The 13,444-nt window shown below is 36.6% G+C and overlaps 3 long non-coding RNA genes across 3 annotated transcripts; 1 reads left to right on the forward strand and 2 right to left on the reverse strand.

Annotated features, from left to right (window-relative positions):
• Positions 1–6,580: 6,580 nt before the first annotated feature.
• Positions 6,581–9,845, reverse strand: LOC128015488 (uncharacterized). The gene is made up of 3 exons (XR_008183935.1): positions 9,708–9,845; positions 7,263–7,671; positions 6,581–7,103 (listed from the first exon to the last, which is right to left on the reverse strand). It is a non-coding gene; the product is annotated as an uncharacterized LOC128015488 (long non-coding RNA).
• A 521-nt stretch (positions 9,846–10,366) lies between these two features.
• LOC128014975 (uncharacterized) lies at positions 10,367–11,384 on the reverse strand. The gene is made up of 3 exons (XR_008183748.1): positions 11,222–11,384; positions 10,863–10,962; positions 10,367–10,495 (listed from the first exon to the last, which is right to left on the reverse strand). It is a non-coding gene; the product is annotated as an uncharacterized LOC128014975 (long non-coding RNA).
• A 68-nt stretch (positions 11,385–11,452) lies between these two features.
• Positions 11,453–13,380, forward strand: LOC128015536 (uncharacterized). Its single transcript, XR_008183946.1, has 4 exons — positions 11,453–12,411; positions 12,505–12,584; positions 12,750–12,814; positions 12,918–13,380. It is a non-coding gene; the product is annotated as an uncharacterized LOC128015536 (long non-coding RNA).
• The last annotated feature ends 64 nt before the right edge of the window (positions 13,381–13,444 follow it).

A 13,444-nucleotide genomic window follows, 5' to 3' on the forward strand; every position in this document is an offset into this window, starting at 1 on the left:
CGAAGCAGCAGGGGAGGTAGATAGACGAATGTAACCCTGGGCCAGCGCCTCCTTGATTTATTCCTCCATGGCCTTCTCCTCCGGAGTGGAAAGGGGGTAGATCCTTCCTTTAGGCACTGGTTCACCCGGCAGCAGATCGATGGCACAGTCCCACAGCCGGTGTGGAGGCAGCTTGGAAGCCCATTTGGGGCAGAGGACGTCACTGAAGGGGGCATAGCATGTATGGATGGAAATGGATTGGTTTTCCACTGGGCTCTCTATGGAGGTAGAATAAACTGTAAGAGGTGCAGGGGAAGGTTTGGCTGTGACAGGACAACCAGAGATGCAGCTCTTGAAACAGGCGTTGCCCCACTTCAGGACTTCGCCTGTTTTCCAGGAGATGACAAGATTGTGCTGCTCCAACCATGGGCGCCCTAGAATGACGTCAGCGGTGGATTCCTCCAGAACCAGCAGTTGTATCTCCTCGTGGTGGAGTAGTCCGGTTTGGAGGGAAATGGCACCCACACTATGACGTACACATCTTCTACTCAACGGCCTGCCTGTTATTGTGTGGACTTGGTAGGCTGACGGCGTTGCCGTGGTAGCGAGTTTGAGTTGACGGCAGAGGGCGCCAGAGATGAAGTTGCCGGCTGACCCAGAATCGAGGAGGGCGGAAACTGGAAGAGAGATGTCAGCGGCAGTAAGTGGTTTCATTTGGTACTTTGAAGGGAGAATGGCACTCACCATGGGACGAGGAGGACTGACGGGGCATACAATGATGATATGCCCCGGGGCTGCACAGTAGAGGCATAGATTCTGGGCCAGCCATCTTTGTCTTTCAGCCATCGAGAGTCGATATGAGTCCACTAGCATGGGTTAACTGGCTGGTTCTGGGGAGCTAACGGACTCTGGTCGGCAGAGTGGCGAGGTGGAATACGCCTGGCCCTGGTGCTCTTCTAAGCACGACTGAAAACGGGTGGTTAAGCGGATGGAAAGCTGGATGAACCGTTCAAGACCGATGGTGTCCTCGTATGCAGTGAGATGCAACCGCACTCGAGGTTCCAATCACTGATGGTAGGAAGTCAGTAAAAGTGAAAGTGAAAGTGACGTGACATTCAGCCAAGTATGGTGACCCATACTCAGAATTTGTGCTCTGCATTTAACCCATTCGAAGTGCACACACACAGAGCAGTGAACACACACACACACTGTGAATACACACCCGGAGCAGTGGGCAGCCATTTATGCTGCGGCACCCGGGGAGCAGTTGGGGGTTCGACACCTTGCTCAAGGGCACCTAAGTCGTGGTATTGAAGGTGGAGAGAGAACTGTACATGCACTCCCCCCACCCACAATTCCTGCCGGCCCGAGACTCGAACTCACAACCTTTCGATTGGGAGTCCGACTCTCTAACCATTAGGCCACGACTTCCCATGACTTTAAGGCCTGTTCGTTCCATCCACTGGAGGCCGCTAGAGTCCTAAACTGAAGAGGATATTCATCGACAGACATTTTTCCCTGTTTGAGGTTATACAGCTTCTCACCAATTGATGAGTCCCAAACTGGTCTGCCAAAAACTTCTCGGAAATGGTCGATGAAGCTGGAATAAGACTGGATAACTGGGTTATTTTGAGTCCATACTGAATCTGCCCATAGAAGGGCTTTACCTTGCAGTTGAGATATTACGAATGCTACCTTGGATCTCTCTGTGGGGTATAAGTGTGGTTGCATCTCCAGGACCAGCGAGCATTTAAGGAGGAATCCGCTGCACTCCTCCGCCGAACCAGAGTAGGGCGCCGGCCTGGCCATGGGACTGACGTGAATGGAAGGTGAGGAAGTGCTGGCATCGTTGGCGGAAGTGCTAGCTGGGAGTGTCCTACGGAGTGCATCAACCAGGTCTTGAAATGGGTCCGTGAAGCTCATGCTTGTGCCAAGCGGTGTTGGTCCAGTCTTCTGTTACAGAATACCCAGGAGGCTGAGGAATAACAGAAAGATAGTTTATTAAGGCACAAGCAGAGGAGCGGGAAGTGCTGGGTAGAGTGATGAATGGCAGTGATGAATGGATCCGTAATAGCAAGGTGAGGACGTCAGAGGAGGGAGGTGTACCACACACACACACACACACACGCACACACACACACACACACACACACACACAGTCATTTTTAAGAAACAAAAATTACATACAAAATTTTCATTTGAGGTCTTTTTTCATAATATAACTGAAAAAAAATGCATTTTTTATTTTTTTTAAAAAACATGCCAAGTGGGGACCTGAGTGACGTCTACCTATCCAACAGAGGACCTCCATAGACTGCAATGCAACTGTGTGTGGAAACATTAGGGCAATTGTACCAAGTGTTTCTTTACAATCTAACTGTATTTAAATGCAACTCTAAACTTTGAAACATGCACACTATATCACCATTGAAGAAATATTCTGATAGAAATCCAAAATGTTTAATAAATTAGTATGACGTGCAGATATTTTCTGGGCTTGACACTAATACAAATACACTTCTCAATAAATGAAAGCAATCACACGGATATATATATATATATGTATATATATATATATATATATATATATATATATATATATAATTTGAGTATAGCATAAATAAAGTAAAATGAAGAGCTCTTTAAGATAACAATTGCATGTCAATACTTCTGACAGTAAAGAGTGCATGTGGTAGATAATATGAGTTTGGTCCCCAGTTAGATGGTGACGTGTGACGCCTGTTAGACTGAATCACCTCTTCTTACATCACAGACACATTAACATTATATGTTAAGTTAAGAAACAATATTATATATTAACTTAAGAAACAATATTATATGTTAACTTAAGAAACAATATTATATGTTAGCTTGCTGCATTGAAAATTTTCAGTTGAGTTCAGTAAAATATCTTTTAACCAGGCTACTTTAGCTGTTTAACACTGACATTTTTCAGAGGCTCCATTTTTAGGGTATTATCAGCATTGCCATTATATTCAGAAATAAATAAATAAATAAAAGTAATTTGTTAAATGTAAAGGCAACCAAACAGATCACGTCATGCTTCACCATCTAACTGGGCACCGGTTTGATCTTGGAGGCTAATTTTTTTTTTTTTTTTTTTTTTTAAAGATAGATAGATAGATAGATAGATAGATAGATAGATAGATAGATAGAATAGTGCTAATGTTGATCTGAACACGTAGGTCCCCTGTTAAATGGTAAACTGCGACATCTCTTTGGTTGCTTTGACATTTCTTGAAGATTTCATGTTGACTGAAAATATTCACTTGGCTAAATTTCTAAATCAATGTTACAATCAACATATATTGTAACATTGTATTATCATCCTTGCCATAGCATTCAGAGATGGTGAGAATGTGAATTATTGTTAAATGTAAGGTCAGCCAATCAGGCGTCACACTTCACCATCTAACAGGGGACCAGTGTTTTTATTTTATTTTTTTAATGCAACAATCAATATATAATTTTGAAAAACTCTGACATATTATAAACAGAAATTCTTCATAAAGTGGACTACCAGTAAATCTGCTAAAAATTTGGGACCAAAAATTATTCTGCCAATAGACCTGACCATTTTTTGCTTAAGTGCTATCTGACATTATCAAGATGAATTTGTTCTGACAGTTTAACTCTGAGTTCTTGTCATCTTTTATTACCATTATCTAAACTATAGCAAATAAACTGTGATAGCGTTTGAAATGTTCAAGGTGTCTGAATAAATGTAGTTTTTACTGTATAAATATATATACATACACAATATACGTATATGTACGTATAATACTGACACATTGAGAAGTGTCTTTATAGTTAGTTTGTAGGTACTTAGTTTCTTTATTTTTCAAATAATAATAATAGTAATAAAAAGTAGTAATATAATTAGAGTCAGCCAGCTGTCAACAGTTCAAGGGCAGAGGTAATGCCTCTTATAATTAACTATATATATATATATATATATATATATATATATATATATATATATATATATATATATATATATATATATATTACATTTATTTGACATTTTCTTGACTTAACCCCAGTACACTTCTCAACGTATGAATGCAACCAAAACCCATTCCTGAGAAGGTCCTATCAGTGATGATAATTTGATCAGACAGATAGATAGATGGATAGATGGATGGATGGATGGATGGACGGATGGATGGATGGATGGATAGAATAGTGCTAATGTTGATCTGAACACTTAGGTCCCCTGTTAAATGGTAAACTGCGACATCTCTTTGGTTGCTTTGACATTTCTTGAAGATTTCATGTTGACTGAAAATATTCACTTGGCTAAATTTCTAAATTAATGTTACAATCAACATATATTGTAACATTGTATTATCATCCTTGCCATAGCTTTCAGAGATGGTGAGAATGTGAAATATTGTTAAATGTAAGGTCAGCCAATCAGGCGTCACACTTCACCATCTAACAGGGGACCAGTGTGTTTTAGTCTAGAGAAAACACCACTACATGCACAGACCTGTTGCTTTGTACGTTTAGTATGTACAGTTTAGCTTGTGTGGAATTGTTTTTATTATTTGACTTTTTTTTGTTCTACACAAACAAAAATGACCCTCATTGGCCGATAAGAAACATCAAAGGAGGATTCGTTGTAGAGTGTCTGTCAAAATTAATGTCTTGTAATCTATAATGTACGCTCAGCACCGCCGAGTGATCCCGCGATCATTAAATCGAAACATGTACGCGTATTTAAAAGCAATTTTAATACCCAGCATTTTGAGAGTGTCTCCCTGATGCTCGCAAGTTAGGCTTCATAACATATCTAGACTGTTATTAGTATGTAGACTATAACAGGTTTTGTAGTTGTCTACAGATCTGTCTTGATTGAAAAATTTCTCTATTTGCACTATGAATATATAGAAAGCACTTATTGTTTCTACCTAATACGACTATTATGTTATTTGTTATGTGTTTATTTGTATGTTCAGTTTGTGAAAAGGATTTCACTTTCAGTCAGTCACTCTCAACGTCACATCGGTGATGACTGACACATTGGGATCCCACTTCTAGAAGCTCATAATTCATGTACGGTTTCAGTGTCTAAAGAGACTCACATAAAATCATGCAGGAGAGAATCCAGTCAGTTGAACAAAACCTTTTACAGAGCTTGAGTGTTGTTGTTTTTACTGCATATGATAATTCATACTCAGAAAGTAGAACTGAAATTATATTGATTTCAAGATTATTTTTCCAGTCAAATATTTTTAGACCAGTAGTTGGTCATTGAGATTCCTTTTTTTTTATCTGTAAAAATCTTGTTTTGTGGCTTGAGTTAAGTGTTGGTATTAATGCTAATCAAACAATAAAAGGCGAGGAGAAAATAATTACATTAATTTCTCAAGTAAAGCATTATTAGTTTGTTTAATTTACATCAACAAAACAAATTTATGGGTTAAAAAGAGCAGAAAGAGCTCTTTAAGATAACAATTGCATGTCAATACTTTTGTCAGTAAAGAGTGCATGTGGTAGATAAAATGAGTTTTGTCCCCAGTTAGATGGTGACGTGTGACGCCTGTTAGACTGAATCACCTCTTCTTACATCACAGACACATTGTAAACATTATATGTTAAATTAAGAAACAATATTATATGTTAGCTTGCTGCATTGAAAAATTTCAGTTGAGTTCAGTAAAATATCTTTTAACCAGGCTACTTTAGCTGTTTAACACTGACATTTTTCAGAGGCTCCATTTTTAGGGTATTATCAGCATTGCCATTATATTCATAAATAAATAAATAAATAAAAGTAATTTGTTAAATGTAAAGGCAACCAAACAGATCACGTCATGCTTCACCATCTAACTGGGGACCGGTTTGATCTTGGAGGCCAAATGGGAATTTTTTTTTTTTTTTAATAGAGTTACATAGAATGCAACCAAAACCCATTCCTGAGAAGGTCCTATCAGTGATGATAATTTGATCAGACAGATAGATAGATAGATAGATAGATAGATAGATAGATAGATAGATAGATAGATAGATAGATAGATAGATAGATAGATAGATAGATAGATAGATAGAATAGTGCTAATGTTGATCTGAACACGTAGGTCCCCTGTTATGGTAAACTGCGACATCTCTTTGGTTGCTTTGACATTTCTTGAAGATTTCATGTTGACTGAAAATATTCACTTGGCTAAATTTCTAAATCAATGTTACAATCAACATATATTGTAACATTGTATTATCATCCTTGCCATAGCATTCAGAGATGGTGAGAATGTGAACTATTGTTAAATGTAAGGTCAGCCAATCAGGCGTCACACTTCACCATCTAACAGGGGACCAGTGTTTTTATTTTATTTTTTATTTACTTCATTAAAATCTTCAGTTGGCTGCAGTAAATTAAATGAACTGAATGTCTTTTAACATTTGCACATTTGTAGAACCAACTGAAAATTCTCAATGCAACAATCAATAAATAATTTTGAGTTTTGACCTTCATGTGTGTATTAGTGTCAGGTGTTGTATGGAGAGCTACAATAAAATACTTTTTAAGCATTGGCACTTTAGTCGTTTAACACACTGACATTTTTCAGAGCAGCACTTGATTTAGGGGCTCCATTTTTATTATCAACATTGCCAAGAAAAGTAAAACAACAAATCAAAATGAAAATAATAAAATTTGTTTATTTAAAAAAAAAATTAAATAGTTCAAAATTACAGTGGCTTACATCAAAGTTATAACAGGTCTAAAACAGAGTCCCAAACAGGAGCTGAAAACAGCTGTAGTCAATCATTTCAATGCTATGAGGCACTGATGCTGCATGTACATGGACCTTCAGTGTCACGGCACAGTTAGGACTCAACACTGATACTCCACATCACAAGCTCTCAGGGTTTATGGGCTCAGTACTGTTCACCCAAACTTCTCTTAACTGAAATTATTCTGTTGAGCACAAAGTATTTAACTGTTTTCCAGTCTCTTCCATTACCCTTTAGAATCCTGTTTTCATTTATGCATCTTTCTCAGTCCACTTTTCCAGGAGCCTTCATTTCCTCAAAGTAGTTCTTGAAACAGTGTTCTATGACTTTCCTCTCTGTTTCTGACCAGGGCTTTCTGGCTCTTGCTATTTAACAAAATTAAAAGATAAAAAATATATATAGTGAATAAATATATGATTGAATTAAAAAAAATTATGTCAGTAATACATACTTTACAAAGTTGAAAACACGAAAAGACAATGATCTTTAGATCTTGTGTATTGTTTATGGTGAATGGAACATACCGTTTTGATTTAATGGCACTAGTGATTTACTGATGTATCCGAGACTGAAGGCTGAAGTCTTTTCTGAGCTGTAGCTGTTTGTGGTTGATATTTGATAAGACTGGTGATCAAACCTGTAAATTCACACTAATACTTATATCCAATCATTTTAATGCTTATTGTAAACTCTACAATAAGTCTTTGCACATAGTTTTGACTTCCTGAAGGCTTTCCTCAATAGTAGGATGCTCTTCCAATGATTTGCTCATCATTCTGCTTAAGATATGTTTAGTCTTTCATCCCATTGAAGACTGAAGTTACTCGTTCTGACATGTAGAGACAGACCAAGTGGATCCTTGGTGTAGGGTGTAGTTGTCTGATCAGGGTGTTGTCCATCCGTCAGGATGTAATGGACCAAGCATCCTGCTACCTGTAATATAGAAGATTCATTTATAACAATGTCTAGTAATGGCCACCTGACTAAGCTGTACAGAATTAATACAATTAATAATTATATTGTTAGGAACGCTGAAAGTGACATGCAGAACAATTCAACAAGTGCTCTTTTTTTGTAAAACTGATTTTATCATTGCATACATTAAACTTGTTGACTTGCATCCCCTTTTATACTCAAACCCAGACCCAAATTAAAATATGTAATTCATGTAATAACACACTAGTAATTAGTGATTAACCTAACATTTTAAGGATCCAGAATTGTGTATTAGTTAAGAATAAACAAACCAGTAATTAATTATTAACTTTTTCACAATTATTGAGTGGCACTTACTAAGTGATATTCAAGTTTATTGACCAGAATAAGCCAATAATTATTGATTAATTAATGCATTATTCTGGATTACTAATGCATTATTCCCTTAAAATAAAGTGTTGAAGTGTAAAGTTTCACTTTACAATAAGTCAGGTCAAGTCAATTTCTATTTATAGAGCACAACATTAACACAACCATCATTGATCCAACTGCTTTACAAGAAAAGGTTACTTTAAAAGCAACAGAGATCAAAAATTAAAATAAAAAATATGTATATATACACATTTTAAAAAATTAAAAACATACATCAAATTTTCTTCACTTTGATCAATAATCTCTATTGTGTTGTAGTGCTATGTGCCCTGTTCATGCTCTCTCTCTCCCCCACAAACATTCACACCTCTCACAGGATCAACACACCTGACCAGTGAGTCTGGGATCAGGAAGATTGGTTTAATGTTTTTAAAAGAAGACTTTTCTCAATCAAGGCTGCATTTACCTGATCAGAAATATTGTAAAATGAATTTAAAATGGTGAAATATGTCAGCATCATTACTCCACTCTTCAGTGTCAAATGATTTTCAGAAATCATTTAAATTAGCAGAATTGATGTTCTTTTATGATCAATTATTATTGGTTCTCAATCATTAATAATGATTCTTATATTATCAGTGTTGAAAGCATATTTTCCTGCTTCATAGTTTTGTGGAAACTGTGATATATATATAGTACTTTTTAGGATATTCAATGAAAATAAAGGTCAAAATTACAGCATTTATTTAAAATAAACTGAATAGACCTATTGAGAATGAGAAGTTGTCGTCATAGCACAAAGCCCCTCCCTCGATATCACGGTCTCCGCCATGTTGGAATCCTAATCAGAATGAGCTTTATTGACAGATATGTTTACACATACGAGGAATTTGTTTTCGTGACAGAAGCTCCGCAGTACAACAGAATGAAAGCGACAACGAATGATACCGGCGGCGAAACAGGATTGTTTAAATGTGTTGTTAAGAGGAGGTTCTCGCAATTCTGCACTGTTTTACCATGCCTGGAAGTTACTGCTGCGTTAAAAACTGCTGCAGTACCTCACACGATACATATGGAAAACATAGGAACATTGAAATACAGTTTTTTTAGGTTACACCAAGCGCAAAACAGCGGTATTTGGAGAAGCTCTCAAGCGGCACAGAGACCTGGACCATTTACCTCCACGCACACATATGGACATTGGGAATTATATTGTTTTTGGTTTAAGTTACTACATAATGCAGAAGTTTAAAAGCCACAAGTCTTTGGAAAGTTACGAGGCTTTCTGCTGTGGCTGGGTCCATTTACAGCAGGTGATGAAAACAGTGTTGTACTGGCCAAAGTAAGTTTATTCACATGCGTTTTAGCGTATTGTAATTACATTGCATTTAGAATTAACTGCGACTGAACACTAGATTGTAACGAGATGTTCAATGTATACGAACGTTTCCAACATGTTTTGATGTATGCTAAAGCTGTGTATGTTTAGTTATAATTTGATTTTAACCCAATGACACATACTGTACCAGTTTTTTTTGTTGGGGGCTGCAAAGTGGACAAACCAGTTCTGGGTTAGCTAGGGTAGTTAAGTGTGTGATTGCGAGATGTAAATGTCCTGGTTAGATTAAAGCCATTAACAGCGTGAATGCAAAGTGACTTACATCGTAAACAATATAATTCCCAATGTCCATATGTGTGCACTGAGGTAAATTGTTCAGGTCTCTGTGCCGCTGCAGGGAGCTGCCTGAGAGCTTCTCCAAACACCGCTGTTTTGCGCTTGGTGTGAGCTTGTTCCTGTAAGGTCCACTTTCTTTCGCCTTATGTTTTTGCATTGCTTTACTTTCTTCCTTTTCTTTCTCGTATTCGTAGATCCGTCTAGATCTGTTCCGCCGACAAAATAAATGCGCAAAAATGAAAGCGCTCTGAAATGTTTAGTCGCGCCTCTGTGAAGTTCTGAAGGCATTGCCCCTGGCAACAGATAGCGTATCCTTCCATCAGGGACGACCGGCTCAGACCCCTCCCATATCAACCCAAATCGGCACGTGACTTCTCATTCTCAATATCGAGATATCTATAGATATCTTGCCTATATATATATATATATATACATATATAATACTTGATAATACTTGCAGACTTGGTGAGCAGAATATTCTTTTAAAGACATTTAAAAATCGTACTGATCCCAAACCAAACTGATTTAACATTGTTTGTAACAAGTTTGCCAAGTTAATTCCATTATTTTACATTAAAACTCAAAGTAAATTTGATTTACTACAAATAAATAACAATTCATGAAATAACTCAGAAATATGAGCTAATTGAAATAGAAATGTATCTGTCTCCATGAGCAGTCAGGATCTCCGCAGTCGAACATCATTTCTTCTCCTGTAGTGATGTTTGTGGTCACAAATGCACACAAATGTGCTCTTTTCTGTTCATCAACAGTCTGTTGGTCACAAACACATACACATGCACATATTAGCTTTAGAGAATACATACATTTATGATACATGTTTAATATGCGTCCCAGTTGTTTTCGAGTTCCAATGATTATCAATATTAAACATTTTATCAAGTATGATTATCAGTACATTACAATCTTTATAACTGTGCATCAAAATTAAAATACACTAAATATTCAAGCCACTGATTATCTATAATTTCTGTTTCTGTATTTTTTCACACTGCACACTATGAACAAGTAATAACATTGCACAGTACACTTCTAGAAATTCATAAGCTACTATGCCAAGTATTTAATTAATATTTGCAGTCATACAGTATTGGAGACAGAGTCTTAAATGATAACTTACCTTTCTCTTGACTCTTGACTGAAATGTGTCTTTATCTTTCCCAGATGCGATGAATTTCAAAGCTTCCTTTTCAGGACAGACTCTTCTGGGTCTCATTTTCCTGTGAAATATTCAAGATCTTTTTAGGGTACACTGCATTTGCCAAAATGAAAAACAATATTTAGAAACAACCACACACAAAAAAATCAATCAATCAATAAATGAACAAATATATTCAGTAAATAGAGATTAAACAGCACTAACATTTACTAAGAGACTACATACAAATTTTAACAGTCTGCATGCATTTTTGACACATTTATTTTTTAAGTATACTATTTACATATTATCAGAATCTAAATTCAGAATGTATAACTTACCTTTTCAGTCTTGAATGGAAAAAAGAGATGAGAAATGGCCTTAGTAGGCTTTGTTGTATGTGGTCCCTTGTAGGCAATGTAGGAATCTCAAAAAGCTGTTTGTCCTTCAAGGTTTTAGAATTTTATTTCACAAAAAAAAAAAAAAAAAATCAATGAAGATTCTGTCAGGAAAACAGTATATATATAACCCCACCCAGCTATCTGGAGCGTGATTGGATGAGACTCAGTTAGTTGTTGGTACTGTTGCGTTGAAGAGCCAGGTGATAATGCTCAGGAATGTAGAGACATTGGTTCCATTAACATATAAAAAGAGAGAACAATCAGTTTACCAGACGCTGCTGGGGGAATTGGGGGATGTGGGGATTCTTTAAAACAAGTCACTTTGACCGGGATTGGTTTGCTTTAAGATTATGTAGTTTGAAAAATACTTTTTAAAAAAAGATTATAAAAGTATTTAAAAGTATTTGTGTTGTATTCAAAGTCTTCTGAAGTCATACAATAAGTTTCTGTGAAAAGTTTCAACATTGAGGTATTAATAACTGAAAATGATTCCACTCCATAAACACAGTCATCATAAAATACAGCTGAATTAGAGTTTGAGATAAAAGACATCAAAACTGACGTAATAAATGTCCCTGTCCACAGCGTTTGTCTGTTGATGCAAAGGTATCTTAATGAAACCAATGAAATACCCTGCACATGGAAAAACTGCACTAAATGGACAAACTAAAAATTGACGCCAAGGGCTCCTGACCAAGAGTCAAGGATTGAGAAAGTGTAAAAAATGGTCCCCAATGAGACTGTGTATTGTGACGCCTGTTTGGTTGCCTTATATTTATCATTATTTAATATTCTGTTTATCTATGAAACAACAATGTTGATAATAACACTAAAACAGCCATTCTTTCCATCAGAAATAGTTAAACTTAAGTAAAAAACATAAGACAGAGTGACTCGTCAGGTCGAGATGCATTGCATAAGAGAATGGCCAGCATGCTGATGACTGGTCATACAGAAGCTGATCATACAGATGACCGGCCATACAGACCGCATCGTACAGACAGTGATCACATCCTGATGTAACCAATCGCTCTCCAGCTGGAGGAAGTGCTGCTTTATAATCACAGAACATTCACTCACTATTAAAATGATTCTGGCTGCTAGAAGGGAGAACATATCCTACAACATGAGTAAGTTCTACATTTTCTAATCACTTATTCTACAAATTTTGCAACTATGTTTAAACATGTTTAACAAAACTGTCTTTACTTTTTTCTTTTAAGAAAAGTCAAGTCAACAGTTCACATTGTTCACTCTAAACAAGAATTTCACTTCATCAGAAAGTACAGTCCTCAAAAAAAAGGTATGTTGCTACTCAATATATTTTGAATATAAAATGTTCTGAATACAAAAATATATACTCCCCAAAACAGAATTGCCACAATCAACAAGAATAATAGATGTCAATCTCATTTCAAGACAAGTAAACCTCTTAGTGTTAGTGTATAGTAATTTGAATATCTTTCAGTTTCAGGGACCAGCTTTAACGTTTAAACCTGTGAATTTTGGCTGTCCATGTTAAAGACTGGAAATGTAACAATAAAATAAACATCCTATAAACAAATTTTTAAGCAATTATGGAACCTCCAAAGATTTGAGCCATAATTAATAATTTGTATTGTATATTTTCTATCAGCTGCATGCAGAATCTGGATTGTTGGGACAGCTACATTGGACGTGGTGAAAAGCGAGCAAGGGAAACCATGGACACCAATCTCAGTGTGTCCTCCCAGGTCCAGTGGTTTGGGGTGACCTCCTTCCTTTCTTCCAACAGTGTCTTAAAGAAAGAACTGAACAAATGAAGATTATGCTTTCTTCAATCGACCCGAGCCACCACTGGAGGAAAGGTGGACAAAGTCAGGAAGTTTGTGAACAATGTGATGGCCAAGTTTGTTCTCTGTGTTAATGGAGCATTGTCCAACATCCACACATAGTGCTTGACAAACCTGAGCTATATTTAAATGATGAGGTTCATTTAAGCCCTAAGGGAAATGATATATATTTTTTAACTGATATTATCCAGTGTTTGAGAGACCACAGACCATAAGCCTGATGCTGGATTGGTGCATGTTATGGGAAAGAAGGTCTCCTGTATTTTTTTTAAGTACCTGTAAAAGTACCCAGCAGTGTGTTCAACAAATGCCTGACTTAATAAAAGTATTC

This window comes from Carassius gibelio, chromosome A1 (assembly GCF_023724105.1).
Source record: "Carassius gibelio isolate Cgi1373 ecotype wild population from Czech Republic chromosome A1, carGib1.2-hapl.c, whole genome shotgun sequence".
NCBI classification, from domain to species: domain Eukaryota; kingdom Metazoa; phylum Chordata; class Actinopteri; order Cypriniformes; family Cyprinidae; genus Carassius; species Carassius gibelio.